Raw genomic sequence first — 18,230 nt, 5'->3', positions numbered from 1 at the left:
ATGACAACTGGGTATTGAAAAGGACCTTTATTCAACGACTAGCGGCTATCAGCTGGTGTGTTTGGTAGCGGGTAGAGGTTCTAGGTTCTAAGTTCTAGGGTCGAAGGCTATGTTTCTGTCGAGATCTAGGGTCGATGTCTAGGAAGAGATTGAGGGTAGAGGTCTATGTCTTACTTGTAGGGTAGAACTATGTCTGGTAGCTATGGCTTCCAATGATCGGCTATCAAATGCGTTACTTACAATATGGCAATGAACACTGTCTATGTTTGGCTATATGACTGCAAAGTCAACCTCCTGTCAATGATACTGGCTATCGACCTCAGCCTTAGTCCATGTCAATAAGCTCTAGATACACTAGCTTCCGTCATTGCATTAGCTGCATGGACTGTAAGGTCTTGCTTACTTACTTGAATGAGCTTCCGTCTTACGAGTTCAAGCTATAGCCTTACTACTAGTAATAGAGACTTAGTCTTGAGTCTATGCCCTATGTTTGATGGTGTTTACTTACTTGAATTAGCTTCAGTCTTACGAGTAAGGTCCATGCACTTGAGACTAACTTAAGCTGCTCCATGGTAAGAAGCCTTAATAGACTCTCTTACATGCACTTAGTTCCATGGAGTTACTTAGAGTTCTAGCCTCTATCGACAAGCCTTAGTCTTAAGTCGTATGGACTTAGCACTTTAGACTCCTTCCGGTTGTCCATGCACTTTAGACTTCCAGTACTAGCCGGACTATTAGCCTTAGTAAGCTCCATGCACTTACCATCAAGACTGCCTTAAGCCGTAAAATGACTACTTATGCTGGTGTTGCTGCTGGTCGTACTGCTGCTAGCTTTGGATCTTCTATCTATGCGTAACCATTAACAGCTTAACCGACTGCTTAACCTACCGGATCAATGGCTTAAGCTGGTATTGTTGCTGCTACTGGGACTGGGTAAACAACTAGCTTTGGGACTGGAAGAGATGCTGCTGGATAAGCTCGTATAGCTATGCTTACTTTGCTACTGCACCCTTACAGCAGATCGGAGAACTTCTAGAATGGAAGTACAACCATCACTCCTTCCTTAGCGTCTTTGGTCATTTCATTCTCTTCATTGAACACAATCAACTCAGATCATATGAATTTCATGCACCGAGATATGATTTGATCAATTCTGAGATCACGTAATTACATATATAATATATGCATTTATGTCGAGTATGCTTTTATTTCGTATCTATCTCTAGTGACCGAAATCAAGATTCTTATATATGTAATTATGCATTTCTGCCGTCATTACGCTTTAACGAACAATGCTGCTATGGACATATGTAATTATGCATTCGACAGTTTCAAGCCATTTTGTAGGAAACTGCTGAAAAGGATATAAGGATATATGGATATGACGCTAGCGTAGTTCAATTAGAAAATGATCTTTGATTTCCATTCGGTAGTTTCGCTACAAATTTTCTAATAAACTCCGATCAATTTGATTTGGATACTTGGCTACTCAGCTTGGCCCCTCCGACTGGGCTCCTGAGCTGGGCCAGAGAGATAGAGATTGATTCAATTGATGGAAACATAGTTTGAGGTGAGGCCATACCTACGGGCGGACGGATCGAAATCGACCCAAAAGAGAAGGAAGTATCTTGAAGTTACCCAGATTTTTTTCTTTCTTGGGCACTATGTAATCCGTCATGTCCTTTTTCTATAATGGAACCTTTGTAGTCTCATTCAATTTCTGAAGGTTTGGCCAACTCTATGAGTAACATATGAATGATGGGTTGTTCTTGTTTGTACCAATGAAGAAAACTTCAACAATTGGGTTTGTAGGATTAAAAAAGCTTTTCAAAATTTCACATTTAAATGTGAATTGATTCCTTAGGAATATCGTAAATTTTATTAATCATTGAAAAATTGACATTTCTCACCATGTTTGATTGTTCAATGCTCCATTTGTCTTCTCAATTCTTCTTTCCAGGACTAATTCTACATTGGTATGCTTCAAGGATGAAGTTATTGCAAGAAGGTGAAGTATGTTAGCCTTATGGTGTTTTCAGTCCCCTCATGGTTTTTAATACATGAATAATTATTTCTCACTACCATTTATTTAATTTTTGCCTTTTCCCATATAAATAATGGCATTTGCTTCTATTTTATTGATATTTCACCTTAAATTCACCAAGAGACTAGACATAAATTTTGATACTCTTTTTCGTGTTATGGTTACAATTATATAGTTAATTCTTTTACTATGCTTCTTCATTTTCAAAAGAACTAGATCAATTTTGTGATCATTTAATGTAGACTTTAACATGTATTTTTCATAAATAAACCTTTGATCCTTTCTTTAGACAACCAATAGGTATTTCATGAATACAAATCTTTAAAAAAATTGTTTTGCTTACTTCACATTGATCATGTCAGTGTGGACTCATTGGTAAATGGACACCATATAAATTTCATATGTAAGAGATGCAAGTAAATCTTCTACCATAATATTAACTACCAATAGAGTCATCATTGTGCTCTTTTTAAGTACTCCAAAAATATATTAACCTAACTTCATTTATTCTATTAACCATAGGTAAAGCATACTTTCCCACACCTCATATGCAACTTTGGTCTCATCATATATATTATCTCTTTTCCAAAAAATTCTTGGGGCTACTCTCCCCCTGAAATACTTCACATTTCATGATTTTTTCTCTAACAATGACCATGTTCTTCTTTTCTTATAGTTGTTTTCATTTCTTTAGTATCTTCCCGTAAGGCCATGCTTACTTCAATTTTTCATTGAAGTCACATGTTTCTCTTTCTTCCTTTTCTAGACTTTGGTGGGTCACCTTTTGTTGTGTGCATTTTGTTTTGGCTTATTTCCCAATCCTCTTTGAGAGACCTCTATGCTTTGTCTATATTTATTTAAGGTACAATGACGCTTGCAATATTTGGCCATGTGCCCAAGGTTGTCGCATACATAATCTTGGGTGACCAAGAAATTGAGGAAAATACTTATGGCTTCCTATGATGTTATTTGCATTTGCATTCCCACTTTTCTTAGTATGGTATTTGCAATCAATAAGTTTATGTCCAAAATAATTGCATGAATAAAAGTATCCATAGAAAGATCTTGTGTACATGATGATTGATGGTCTTCTTATATGGAATGATTTCCTTCGATTACTGGCTTCAAGGGACTTCCTTATCTTTTGTAACTTCTGCTAATAATCCTTGGTTTTCTTTCTCTTATAGTCAACTACTCCATGCCCGAGATTATGGAAAAAACACTTTATATCTTCCAAGGGAGAAAAGGATATCCTAAACTCATCTCTAGGAGTAGATTGCATTTTTTCAAAACACACATTCTTTGACTCATTCCTCTCTTGTTGATTATGATGCTTTTTCTTGTTTGTTCCCTTACCAATCATGTTATTTTCATCTTTCGATATATGAATTTTTGAATCTACTTTATTAATTTTTTTGGCTAGATTCGAGCTACTTCTCTTTTCTGACTTCTTTCCCACAGAGACAACCTCCTCTTATAATTTTTCAGATAGTCTATTCTTTTCATATAACTCATTTATTGTTGAAACCAACTTAGCTTATAATCTTTCACAATGTTCCTCTCTTTCCTTTAGTTGATTTCTCATCACCTCTTTAGTTCTTCTAGGTTCTTATAAATGTGTCCTCGGGCTAATGATTTATTCTTTGTACTCATTCTCTTTATTATCACATATTTGCAACAATTTATTTTGATCTTTATTTTCAATTGTAAGCCTTTCTATTTTAGCCAAGTTTGAGTCAATCTTGGCTTGTTCTTAAACTAACTTCTCCTCATGACATTTAGGTACTTTCACACTAGCAAAATAACTCTCATTTGACTAAACACTTTCTTTCTGAGAGGATTTCTTCTTCTTATTCTTCTTCTTCTCTTTTTCAATATTGTTTCTAGGAGTTTCTCCTTCATGCATGACCTACAACCTATCCCAAATTTCTTTTGCACATTTGAGATCTATCACCATCTAAAGATCCAAATTGTGAAGATTGTATTAAATTACACAATTAACTTGATCATTCCATTATTGTTATTGTGTTAAGGTGAAATATTTATTATATGCATCACATACTAGCTTCTACACATTAGGTCCATAACCTATCAGTTCATATTTTACCTCTTCTCTGCACTCCTGACAATTTGAAGACCTAATGATAGGTGTACTTTGATAATCCATGATTCAACCAATTCTACCTTTCGGCTATTATTACAGAAGAAACCAACTACAATACCCATTTTTGGAAACATGACTATATTTAGAGGGTGGTGAATTAGTATAGTGCATTCATGGAGATCAAATTTTCTATTTACGTTCTTTTCAATATGTGTATGAACTATTATATGAGTAGAAATACTTCATATAAATAGTGTATTTACCATGTAAACAACATTTAAATCACAACATACGAGATACACACAAAATAAATCACTTTTGGACACCATATATAAGTCAAAACCCTTAAAGGGAGAAAACCATGAATTTTTTGTTATTGTGATGCAAAGGAAAGATCCTACTTTATCTATTACGTCAGCTTTCGGAGGCTCCAACCTCTGTTCTATTTTTCAATCTACCAATTTGCTTGGAAACTCCTACTCCCTCTTACATTAATTTTCTATATGCTTCTACCTACAGGAGGCTCGTACCTTAATTTACTTCCGCAAGCTGCAACTTGATTGGAAGCTCCTACTTCCACTATCAGGATTCAACTTGTCTTTTTCAGGTTACGACTTGAAAGGAGACAACAATCCCCTGATATATAAAAATTTCAACATGTTGGCTTACTTGGTCTTTAACTCTACATACCTCCATCTCTTTCCTCTTCCTTCTCTTCAAATTTGCTTCACATCAGCTCCTCTTCTTCTTTCTCTTTGTGTCCAGTAACTCCCAACAACTATCTCATCTCTCGCACACTCTCTAGCCAACTAATTCTACCTTCTAAAAGCACATATTTTATAAAGGCAGCTTGTTGACTATTAGTATTCCATACATGAATATGAATTGAAAATATTTCCTCTTTTCATTCCACATATTCGTTTCTCAATTCTTTTAAATTTTGAATATTGAAACAAAATGATCCTCCAAATAATAATAAAATATTTACATCAACCAAATCTAATGATTTCCTAAATCATGGATAAAACAATGTTAAGCAAACAACCCTTTCATGTAACTATATTTGACGAACATCAAAATATCTTCACTCACTTGCTTAATCTTCATGGACCTCTACACTTTGCCATGTATTCCAATGATACACTCTATGAAAAACATCATATACTCACCAACATACTCAACAACATCAATATATATCACTCAACAACATTAATGACAAACGTTACTTATGGAATCATGTAAACTAAACCTAGCATATTATATATCACTCAACGGCATTAATGACAAAAATTGCTCATGGAATCATGTAAACTAAACTTAGCATATTGTCAATAAATATTTGAATAAGAACTAAAATAAGTGAACATTGGTTATACTATCTAAGTAGGAATACTCCAGATGAACATAAAATACTTCTTCAACTATAACTTTTGCAACATCTGCATCATACCTCTACAATATAGCCCTTAACACCATAACATATGCCAACAATACAACATGACTCTTACAAGAAACATACTTAATTACCTCAACAAGAGTTCGCCATCATTAACAATTTTTGCAATAATGTGTATTTTTTCTTTTCAAAAAATTACAAGAAAATAATGTATTTCTAAATATACAAATCTCATGAAAATGAATCAAGTATAAGTTTTGCCGACAGGGGTTTTGGATTGACAATGAATGGGTGCACTGTTAAGGCACTCCTTGCGATAGATCACTAGTTCAAATCTGTCGTGGGTGCTTACCTACCGAAAAAAAAGAATCAAGTATAAGTTTTCATGAATCAAGTATAAGTATTAACTTTTTAGTTATTGATAATAGATATTAAAAAAAATAATCTTTCAAATGTAATATAATATAATTTTTTATTTTAATTTCACCTGGTGAATGATTAGTGTAATTCTTTATATTTATGAAATAAAATAAATAACATTTATCATATTGAAAACATTATTTTAATTTATAAATTTATATAAGATCATTTATCATATTAAAATTTTAAATTTACGAAGTTAGGTAAAATAATTTAGATTTGTTTAAATATTTTTAAAAACAAAGATAAATTAAATTTGTCTTACTTATTTTAACATAATAATATTGATTAAAGATAATTTAAATAAAAATTTCAAACTTTATAATGAAATTTTATTTCATTAATACTATGTATGAGATTACTATGTTATAACCAATTTAATTGGTTGTGTTATCACTTAAGAATTCTAATTCCCAAATTGCTCACATCAGTTTGATGGTAAAGGTTCGGTACTAGTATAGGTTTGATTTTTTGTTTGCCTTAAAGTCTGAGTCTTAGGAGTCTTGATGGTATACTTAAATAAAGGTCAACTATTCATTCTCATTCATCACTCGTCTCATAACTCACACAAGTGCCATGTGTCAGCTTTTTTCAAAGGTTATTATGTGTTACAAATCTTTTTAGGTGATTTCGTAGCGCATAAATCCTTTTTAGTTGTTTTCGCAGCTCAACATGCTTTAGGTGATTTCGTAGCGCATAATCCAGATTTTACACTGGCTGCGCTACAAAATCGGAGATTCGCGCAATCCGTAGCAAATCTTTCCTAATTGTCAAACCTGTCAAGATTAGTTATGGTTGCATCATCCACTGTCAGCTTATACACTCCACATATCATGTCCAACCGCTTATCTCCTTTATTACAATCGTTAGGTACCTTGGTACGCTCGGATTGCAAGTTTCAAGAAAAGCCAAGTATTCACAGTCATAATTATGATTATATTCATTGCATGAGGAACAAGTCTGCAAGCTTTCAATTTGAATTCATTGAACACCAAGCAAGGCAATTATCAAGCGAGGTAGCCATCAAGCGAGACAGGGATCGAAGATTGAGCAGCGCTATTATTTCTAACCTTCATTACGCTGAAGTCTCATGGAAGGATCTACAGAAAGAAAAGAGCATAGGTACGGGAGATGTTTGAGGAACGAACCTGAAGGTCTAGACCTTATCTTGAAGAACAGAGAAGTTGAGCATGCGTTCAAGCAGGTTGGATGTTGGAATTTTTGCGAGAAACTCCAGGGAGGTCATGAACAAATCACCAAGGAATTTTCCCTGAATTTTACAGGACTAAATTCAAAGGTTGGTAACTTGAATTGCAAATCTCTCCAGAGGTAATATCCACAATCACTGAAATTCCAAGGGGACAAGAAAGTTGGTTTAATAATTTTAAATTTGATATGAACCCCTGCAAAGAATTTCTAAAGACGGAGTTCATTGACTCAGATTTGAACAAGTCCGTGCCTAGAAATTATGTCAAGGACTCATATGCTAATCTGCTTACCTGCATACAGAGGTACCCTACCTGTGAAGGGAGATATAGCAAGGTGTACTCATATCATTTCAAGCTTCTACTGCATTTCACAGGAAAAATCTCTCTTGATTTCCCTTTCTACTTATTTCGTAGCCTGAGAAAAATGTGTGACAAGGTGCAGCTAAGGAAAGAATCCTGTGAGACCTCATTGCTTCACCATGGCTTAGTTAAGTTGATCGTTCTGCATGAACTACATAGAGTAGGTAGGGACTGGCCCACGTTTATGTTTATGTTTGGCTTTAAAAATGAAACTGGTCTCTGTCCCCAAGCTGTGAAAAATTCTCCACCAAAAACTGGTCATCATACAGAAAGATCCAAGAGATTCACAAAATTTAAAGCTAGGAAACAAGTAAGGGAGCCCGCCAGATCAATGGTTATCTAGGACACACCCCAGCAGTCCCTAAAAAAGAAAACTTAGGTGGAAGAAGGTATACGTGAATCATCTGCAGGAGAAGTAGTCTAGAGAATAATGACCAGGAGTCAATTAGCTAAGGAAAAAGGCAAGAAGGTGGTTGCTGAGGAAAGCCCTGTTTCAAAAGGGAACTTGAATGACTTACTGCAGGCCATTGACATTGAAGAATCTCCCCTAGTTCAAGCAGATTTGATAACACCAGGTAAAGACAAGACTAACAGAAGCAAAGCCTCGAAAAAGCTCAAGTTTGATGATCAGGTTGCTCAATTTGTCTTTAAGCCAAGAAGACCCATGACAAGGAAGTTCAAATAGATACAGGAGATGCTGCCAAAAACAGGTGAAATAGAGGAGATCACAAAAACCCATGACAGACCTGTGACTTCATTACAATCATCATCACAGCTGCATAAAGAAGATAAGGGAAAGGAAATCATCCCGCAAGAGGAATGTAGTGTTGAAGAATTGAAAAATAAGTTGAGGTTAGCTAATCTTGAGATTGCTAGATTGAAGAAAGCCTCTAGGAAGCATGCAATCAGGGAAGCTCATTTTGACAAAATGCAAGCTCTGTGGGAAGACAAAACAGTCCAAATACCCGAGGTGGTTGACTGTAATGCACAATATTATACCTGGTCAGTCCCTGCAATAAAGGAAGCAATGTTCATCAGGAGAGTTAATATGAAACTTAGAGCTGGGAATAGGTTTATGAAGAGACAAATTGAAGAGTTGAAATTGTAGCTAAGCCAGCGGGAAACATCTCCTTAAGGAAGTCACACATCAAGTAAGGTTATGTTCCAAATTTTGATGGTTTCCCTTGTTGCATTTTTTCTTGAAGAATCATACATCTCCACTCAGTTTTGAAAAGCTTTGGAGCAGTTGAAAAGAATATTTAAATATAAGGAAGCTCAAGATAGCAAACTTTTGGTATTAAGCTATGTTTTGGTGATTACACAGCAGTTTCATAGCGCGCTACGAAACTACTGAAGATGATGCCTAATGCACAGCAGTTTTGTAGCGCGCTATGAAGCTGCTGTAGCTACATAATTAAAACTCAGTCAACCAATTTTGAGGGACCGAGGGGAAATTTTTGAAAAAGGAATCTCTTCAAAGGATCATGTAACAATTGTCAACATTCAACAAGGGAAGAAACAGGTGGAGGAAACATATATTTGAACTCTAAACTTTTTGTTATAAAGTGATCATAGTTACTACAGTTCATGATATGTCAGACAGCTTAGAGGAGGTCTTGTCTTCACACATGGGAAAGGTCGACAACACATAAAGGATGTGGCACTCTAATACATTTTTGTATAAAAAAAGAAGAAGGACATGGTTCATTGGTTTCGAATATCTTTGAGGAAAACCAAAAGCAGATAAATAGGGGTAGTTTCCTACTTTTCAGGAGCAATTGAGAGATGTGACATTAAGGGCCAGCAGGCAGCTACAAACATCCACCACAGCTAAATTAAAAGAGACCACTTGTCAAAGAATGAGAATTGATTGTAATTAATGCTATTATTAGCATGATATGGAGTTAGACTCCTAATTGCGTTAGGTTTCTAAAAAGTCCAGTTAGCAGTTTGTTACATTTAATAGGTAGTTAAAGTTTGAATAGGTGTCATAGGAAGTAGAATTTGAGTTCCCCTCATGTTGGAGGAGGAATCTCTAAAAGAATTCTATATATAGGAGAGGGCAATGTACTAAAGGTTGGAAAATTTTCAGAGAAATTGGAACTATTGTGCTATGTATATGACTCTGTTTTAGTAATACAATACTTGGCTTTACTTTTCAAGAATCATAAGGAATTTACTGTTCAGAATGTTGTGTATTATCCTTGCCTCAGTATTTGCAGTGGTATAGATGTGTGATTACTTAGAAATCACTGATTGTGCTCTAATTTCCTTCACATATGTACAAACTGTGTTGCCCCATATCTTTCTGGTGTGTTCTGAATGGTTGAATTCTAATTGTCTTGACTTCTATGTAAGGTTGATATCATTGTTATACTGAAACGACTTTGACTCCATAAGCCCAATGGATACCTTCTAATTGTATTTCCACCACTTATATTACTACATTTGTTTTACAAGAGTTAGCCATCTTAATCATAATCAGAAAATCATAAATCCTTTGAGAGAGCCCTCTCAGGTTGGGGAGGGTAAGCCTCAGCCTAAAGTAGGCTTGGAATAGTTACTTAAGGTCTTCCTGGTCAACCTTCGAGAATCAGATTTTGAGATAACAAGTTGAATATTTATTTTTGATTAAAGATAATTTAAATAAAAATTTCAAACTTTATAATGAAATTTTATTTCATTAATACTATGTATGAGATTATTATGTTATAAACAATTTAATTGGTTGAATGTTTATTTTTTATTATATGTTTTTGTTATTTATGAGATTATTATGTTATAAATAATTTAATTGGTCGAATGCTTAACTTTTATTATATATTTTTGTTATCTATTAAATAGCTCCATGAATTATGAGCATCTATAGATTTAAATTATTATGTTCATATTTAGAATTGTGAGGGTAATTATTCTAAATATTTTACTATTCATAAGAACTAATTTAACCTAATAAAACTAAACTTAAATATTTATTTTTTTATTAAAATAAATCATAATTTTATATATTTTAAATTAAAAATATATTTAATAAATCGTTAAAATAATTTAAAATATATTTTTTAATTATTTAATTTAATTTTCTTAATGAATGCCTAAAAGCATCAAAACACAAGATTTCATTCTTAAATTAAGAAAGCCGACATTGTTCCATATATACAAAAAGCCATATTTCCATGGACAGTGCCAAATTAACCTTGGTGGTGGAAAGCACAAGATTTCATTCTTAAATTAAGAAAGCCAACATTGTTCCATATATACAAAAAGCCATATTTCCATTCACAGTCCCAAATTAACCTTGGTGGTGGAAAGGTACGACATTATAAGTGGATTAGATTAAAAACACCACGGAATAAAACAAAAGAATTCCAGTATATCATATCAAGATGAATATATGATCATATAATGGTTTTTGTTGAGGTATATGTTTCTTGCTATTGTGCGGTTTGCAGGTGGTTGCATGTAGCCTAGATTTATACTGGCAACCAATTAAATTTAATCCTAGATATGTTCAGGATAATTCTCACCAATTACCAATTATCTTAGATTTAATATATATATATATAATGAGAGATAAGACGAAAATATAAAAATAAAGAAAGATGAAATTTCAAACATAACACTATCCGGTAAATACAATAGTTCTTTTATGGAAGAACTTAGTGTCTCATTAGATAGAGCATCTACGCCTTGATTCACCTCTTTAAAGGAATTGGATATATTTAAAATATTTATAGTATTCATTTATGAAATTATTTTATTGAACACATGTTATAAATGGATATTTTTCATTCTTATTCACTTAACTACCAACAAAGAGTTACTAATATCTATAAAAAAGAATGATCACATTCTTACACTCACATTCTTACACTCATACGTTTTTTAACGTTAAAAATAATAAATCTATTAAACTATTGGATCCCTACCCAATCTTTGTTTTGAAATTTGTTTAAATTATTTTATCGCTACCCAAACTTTGTTTTAAAATTTGTTTGTCATGTTCACTAGCTCAAGCAATTATAAATTCCTTTTGGGATTCTCAACCAAAATAGGCTCATAACTTTCCTTTTACAATGGTTTCTATAAATATCATTTTTAAGCGTTTAATACTACATTGTTGTTCAGAGGATTTCATGATATTGATACCTATCTTTTTATTATCCAACATGGATGATTTTCAATGTTTTCGTTTAATATCATGGTTAGGATTTTAATAATACCTTGTTGTTTAGAGGACAGCATTGATATTTATACTTCAATTTTTGCAATCGAAAATTGATGATGGTTTCCCACATTTTAACATTCCATATTAAAAATTAATTATAACGTTCATGCAATTTAAATTTTTATTATTCATAATTATTTAATTTTAAAAATTAGTAAAATACAAATATACATTTATGTATATTTTTATTTTCATCTCTTATTTTTATTATAGAGGTATATGTACTGTAAATATTTATTTTGAATTTTCAAGGTTAACAATATAGTTAAATTGTTTTTTTCATTTTTTAAGATATGCATATGCACTTAATTTAGCCTTTGGTTAAGTAATTTAAACATATTTCATATATAATATTTAGATTTCATTGCTAATGAAAGTTTACAATGTTAAAAATATCAATGATGAAAAAATTCTATCATCTTTTTCAGGAAATATCACTCAGAAAAGAAAATGATTTGCACAAGAATTATTCATAGCTCATTATATATAAATCAATCTACATTATTTTTAAATAGAGTTTTTTGTCCAATTGAATCTTAATTCATAGATAAGTTTCATTAACATCTAGTAGTAAATGAACATTCATATCACTTTATCTCTAAAAAATAATCATGACTACTACATTAGACAATCATTAAAGAGGATTAAAATGAAGCCTTTCCTATGTACAAAGTGGATGAAGTTGAAGTTAACTAACACATAAGTTTCTAAAGTCATAATATCGCAACTGTAGTTTAGGATAAGCTTTAAGGATTGGTAGAGGTGACTATATATAAGAAGGAATGCAACATTACATATTGTCCCAATACCTTGGTGCTACCCCAATGTGTGTCTCTACAATGTGGCACTGTGATGCATTATCTCATTCACTCTTTTTGATAATTAAATACCCAACATTCCTCCCTCTTATGATCCCACACAATGTGCTCAAATCATGTATCATTGGCCCAATATTTCCTTGTATTCCTTACCATATGAGCCAAAATTTTATGCCTTGCCTCATTGTTTGAGAGTGTATGAGTATTTGAAAGGTTCCATGTCAATAATGTTACATTCAATATGTCCACAAAGCTTTCCCTAAAGTTTTCAATCCATCACAAGATACCTAAACTAACCCAAAATATTTTATCAAGTAAGCCCTAGAACAAACTAAAATGATAGAAATGGTGCTTTTAAAAGATAATAAGATATGGGAATAAATCAAAGTACAAGTATTCTCTCATATATGTGGTGATAGATCATGTGAGAGTATCACCTCCCCTTAAATAAGAATACCCACCCTCATATACAAAAAGGATCGGTATGTGGAACCCCTCACCCATGTTTCAGTACCTAAACCCTTATCTTAGCAAGAGAATCATATGCTTTTGGGTTTGTTCATCTCAATTGAGGACAATGGCATGTGCAAAGGCATAATTCATTCTACCAAAGAGTGCAATTACACTAGAGAACTCCCCTAATACACTCGTATAAGGAGGGGACCTCATATTTGTTATACATCAATGATTTATTAGAAACCATAATTTTAAGCATCATGCCTTTGGGTGGCATATTTTAACATTTTCATAATAATTTATTACATATCCTCCATTGTGCCTATCTTAATTTCTCCTCAAATAGTAGAAATCTATGAAAAAGGGTAACACACAGAAACCTCTAGGTCAGCTTGAGGAGGTGGAGCTATAATTTTTTGGTTTCTTTAATTCACCTTAAACGCCATATTTTGCGTTGCATGAAGAGATTTCTAAGAACTAATTTCATCCAAATCCAAGCTCTAGGATAAAAATATGGCCTTTATAAGATTTCCTTAAACTTTCCAAGCCAATGTTTCAAAAAACTAATACATGGAAAATCATTTGTCACGATAGAGCCTCACATCACATAATGATGATGACATATATGCTCAAGAGCCACCTGAACCCATGTTATCATCTCATAAAATTCTTAGAGTTCAAATTCAACACTAACTTGCAAATTTCAAACTAATATGAACTTACATTAATCAATTCACACACAGAGGTGGTGCTAGATTTTAGAGTTTTCTTAGTACAAATATTATGTATGTGTTTAATAAAAAAAAAATATATATATTTTTCATGGTTTGTTTAATAAAATGTTGTGATTAAATCTATTAATTTACTTGCATTTCCAAAATGAATATTTGTAATTATTTTACTTGTTAAAAAAGAAAAGGCCCATAACCAACTTTCAGTTCTAACATTTGAACAATTGTCTTTCTTACCTACACTGGTGTCCTAAACCTACCCACATTTATGGCCCATTTAGCTTATATGGTTATGTTATTAATAACTAGCACAACCACATCAATAAAGTGGTTGATATAGGCTGATAACCATCATTTTTCACTTAGAATGGTGTAGATTCTCATATGAAAGGTCTAAAATAATGGTGTCTTTGGGAATATGAAAGGTGGAAAATGATACAAGAAACTACTTCATTGATGTGGTTGTACTAGTTGACCATAGACATGCATAGCATAAATTAGTAGACCATGGTTTACTGTGGTTAACACTGTCTAACTATAGTTAAAAATTGTTGTCACTCATTCACCATAGTTACCAAGACTTATTGATGATTACAATGATAAAAAAATTGACATGGTTAACCTTCATTAATAAAATTAATAATTACTAAAGAAAGTTGACCATAATTCATCATAATTAACCTTAGTTAATTATTAATATAACTACTTTTTTATGTTACATTAATTTGAACATTATCACATTAATATTTATCAAACCTAATTTTGAATATTATCACACTAATATTTTTCAAACCTGATTAAACATGATTAATGCTCCATTTGTATTAATGTTAAGTTATTAGTCCCTGCCTAGGACTATTAGCGATCGATCGATCGCTGACCGAGTAGCTTGACCATTATATTTTTGGTATATTGGCATTTTAACCTAAGTTTATGCAAAGTTTTGGCGCGGAAAATAATTGGGGTCTTATTATCGGCTTCGAGTTGTTCGATGCAAAGGACGGTTGATATGCCGTGCAAGTTGGTTTGTCGTAGGACTCGCTATACACGCTCTGGTCTGCTCCACAGTCCACCCACTTAGCAGTCCTGAATATGGCAGTATCCCCCCACTCAGCCCCAAAATCATAAGCTTGTGGATGAAGCTGAAGAATCTCGATGCTCATTACCGAAGGACCACCGTGGCCGGTGCTGTGAAAGCAGACAGTGGCAGCAGTGTCCAAGACAAAAACTGAAGCTTCGACATATGCCTGGTTGTCGTTCATGCTCCAACCCGGCTTTAAAGAATAAACTTGTGTTCCTTCAATGGAGACGTCAAAGAGCGGCTCGCGGTCGGCCAAAACGTCCTCGTTGAGGCCAAAGAACATTCTAACGGAATAATGGTCGTTCGGTAGACGAGTGACATTGTAGCAGTTCTTGGGACCGTCCGAGAGCTTAAAGAAACGAAGTTTCTTGAGCTGAGGAGCGATGTAGCTCGTGGTGGTGGCGTTTGCGGACGAGCCGCCTGTGTAACCGTAGTCTTTTACCCTGAGCATATTCGTCTGGGGGGTATGTGTGTTCTCCCATGAACCGCAGCTGATCCGGATGGCCAACGGCTCTGCAAAACCAAAAATGTTGTTATACTCTTCTTTCGACTACTTTGAGAAGTAGAATTTAATCAAAATATGATTTGAATTGTCGAATCTTGAAGCTTACCTGCATTCTGTGAAAATGCTGTGTAAATGCTCGTCCACACACAAATACACGCCACTGCGGTCAATCTAAAGCCAACCTTCACTGTTTCCTTCACCATTTTTGAGTAACGGAACTCAATCACGAATCCTCTTACGCATGATTAGGATATGGTTCCTTAACAGAGAGCCTAAACTTCATCAGAAATGGAGACATAACGTCAATGAGAACTGCAAAACTCCAAGACGATATCCATGATCTCCACAGGCTGGAATCATGAGGCGTCTTCAGGGGCTCCACAGTAGTCCAAGAACCGCAAGATATTGCAATGATGGCATTTTCCTGCCTTTTTATAGTCATATAGCGGTAATGTTTGTTGGTTCCCGTGGATCTGTGTTCCCATGCCGATCACGCGTTAGAATCTCATCGGTCGATGTAGTCAACGCCCAAACATTTATGAGAGCTGAAGTGATCGATCTTTAAATGTGAACAATTCGGACGAGAAAATTATTTAGTAGTCCAAAAAGCCCAAAGAAATCTTCAACTCGATAAATTAAGGGCGAAATCATGGCGGGATGTAAGGGAATTAGATTTAATCGTTGCAAGCACGTCTCCATTTCTGTCAACGCTTGCGTTAGTCGGCCTGTTCTATTCATGTTTATATAATATATTGTTAAATTTATTTATTTATTTAATAACAATATCTTTTTATTTTCTAAGAGATTTATATTGGTACAGGCATATGGATTACTCTTTTGGGATTTTAATCTTAAAAGAGAGAACTTAAATCTAGTTTTTAGTTCTGAATCCAAAGAAGAGCTCTTTGCCTCTAACTAAATATTTAGATCCAGTTCAAGTGCAGATCAAGCAAATGTCAGAAACTACATGCAGCAAAGTCAAAAGTAAATGGTCCTCATGTTGAATAGGACATCTAAGCAAGCAACCAAGTCAACGGTAAATGGTCCTTCCCCTTCTCAGCAGGGACTTCTGCCACTGTTGTGGCTCTTGTTAAAATTAGTCAACCTCCATTCTAAAAACAAGGAAAGTATAACACCGATGAATATACTACTATATCTATTTTTCTATGTAAAGTCTAAGCTATTGTATTAAAAGAAGAAAGAAAAATATTTACAAAGAGGTACTAGCCTTTGAGGATGCATAAAGCCAACCTCTGTCATAAGAGCAAGGCAGGTGCGCATGGCTACCTGAATTACAAAGATAGAGACGATGAATATGAGCATGGGAGAGACAGAAACAGGTAGCCCTCTGGCTTACAAAAGAGATTGCTTCAAAAAGAATCATGACAGCATATTTGTAGAACCATTGATCCTTTGCATGCCTCTTGTGTCTTGCTACTGATATCATTGCGGCATTTAAGAGCAGAGAGACCGTTGAATCCAGAGATCTGGAGACACCACGAACTCTGGACGTTCCTCTACACGAAATCAAAAACCTGGGCACCTCGGCAAGAGAAGAAACCTCTCCAAAATTCCAAAACATGACCATAGTGCGGCAGAAAAAACAGGATTTAAGCCTTCGAAGGCTCACCTTGTGCAATGTTGTCGAATTCTGGCATGGTTGCATCTTCCATTACTTGCAGGCGGAAATCCGGTGGGTGTACTGGCGGCTGAAGCGAACCCATGCCAAGAACATGTTCCTCAGGATTGACAACGCCTGGAGTAGGATTTACGACATTACCAACCTCCACCATTGTTTGGGCCTCACCAGTTTGAGCCTGCTCCCCAACGTCCTCCTCCTGGCTGTCTGAGTCGTCTTCTTCTTCCTCCGTAGCAATAACAGTAATCAGTAGAGAGACACATGATTGATTTCTCCGGAATCTGAATGTAAATCTGGATGTATGAACTTGACTTTGAAGAGGGTCCGACTCCTCTGAAGGAGAAGACGGAGGCGCTACCATGGTAAGCGACGGAATTGTTCTTGCTTGAGCCTCCTGCCGTCGACTTATTCCCCAAACACCCCCTCTTCTCGGGACCCCTCTCTGTCTCGGCGCCATGAGCAGGGGAAAACGTATGCTATGCACAGTAGGAAGCCAAGTATTAAGACGCAGAGCCTGAACTCTGCCACCCAGAACTACTTTAGTAGAAGCCCGAATCAGAATGTGGATCCTCTCAATAACTTTGGCAATCAGGAGCCGAGAGAGCATACCCTGAACAGAGGAGAAGCCTCCGCCACTGCGCACACTGCCAGAGATCGGCTCTTTTTCACTCTTCTCATAGAACATCAAGACAATACACCAAACATACCCAACCTGGAACCAATGCGCCGTTAAATAGGCCTGTGCTCGGAATAATCTGGATGCTGCCATGACGAACTCCATCGAATCTGCGTACAGGGTGTTTAAGTCCCCTCGCTTGAGACCATCCCCCCTTTGCACAGCCATCTCCTCAGCCTTTAAATGCATTAATGCATGGCAGAGCCTATTAGTGTGGCCGTCCTGGCAGGCCACCTCAAAACGCCAGCTGCCCATCATCCGGGTGAGAATCATATCAAGTTGCCACCCGCATCCGGGTGAGAATCATCCTGTGTTTGCATGTCTCTGTCCATTATTGCTTGGAAGGTGGAGAGATGATCCGCCGACAGTGTATCCTGTGGAGGGCCAGCTGAGAGCTCTTTCTCATTATCCACCCCTAAATTAGCTAGGAAATCGGCTAGCTTATTCCCTTCCCTTTTTATATGCTTGAAGGAAACAGCTCTGTTCTCTTGCAGCCAATGTTGAACTTGTTCCAATCTGGATGCCAATCTCCAGCTACTGCTGATCTTATGAACTTGGGAACCC

General features: G+C 35.1%; 1 pseudogene; it reads right to left on the bottom strand.

Moving 5' to 3' along the window:
- Positions 1–14,685: 14,685 nt before the first annotated feature.
- Positions 14,686–15,554, bottom strand: LOC149182690 (receptor-like protein 4 pseudogene; annotated as a pseudogene).
- Positions 15,555–18,230: the final 2,676 nt, after the last annotated feature.

The sequence above is a fragment of the Pinus tabuliformis genome, chromosome 3_2, assembly GCF_031772625.1.
Source record: "Pinus tabuliformis cultivar Carrire ecotype Pingquan chromosome 3_2, CPIR1, whole genome shotgun sequence".
NCBI lineage: Eukaryota > Viridiplantae > Streptophyta > Pinopsida > Pinales > Pinaceae > Pinus > Pinus tabuliformis.
The sequence above is the reverse complement of the archived record's forward strand: the minus strand, read 5'-3'. Positions and strand labels throughout refer to the sequence as shown.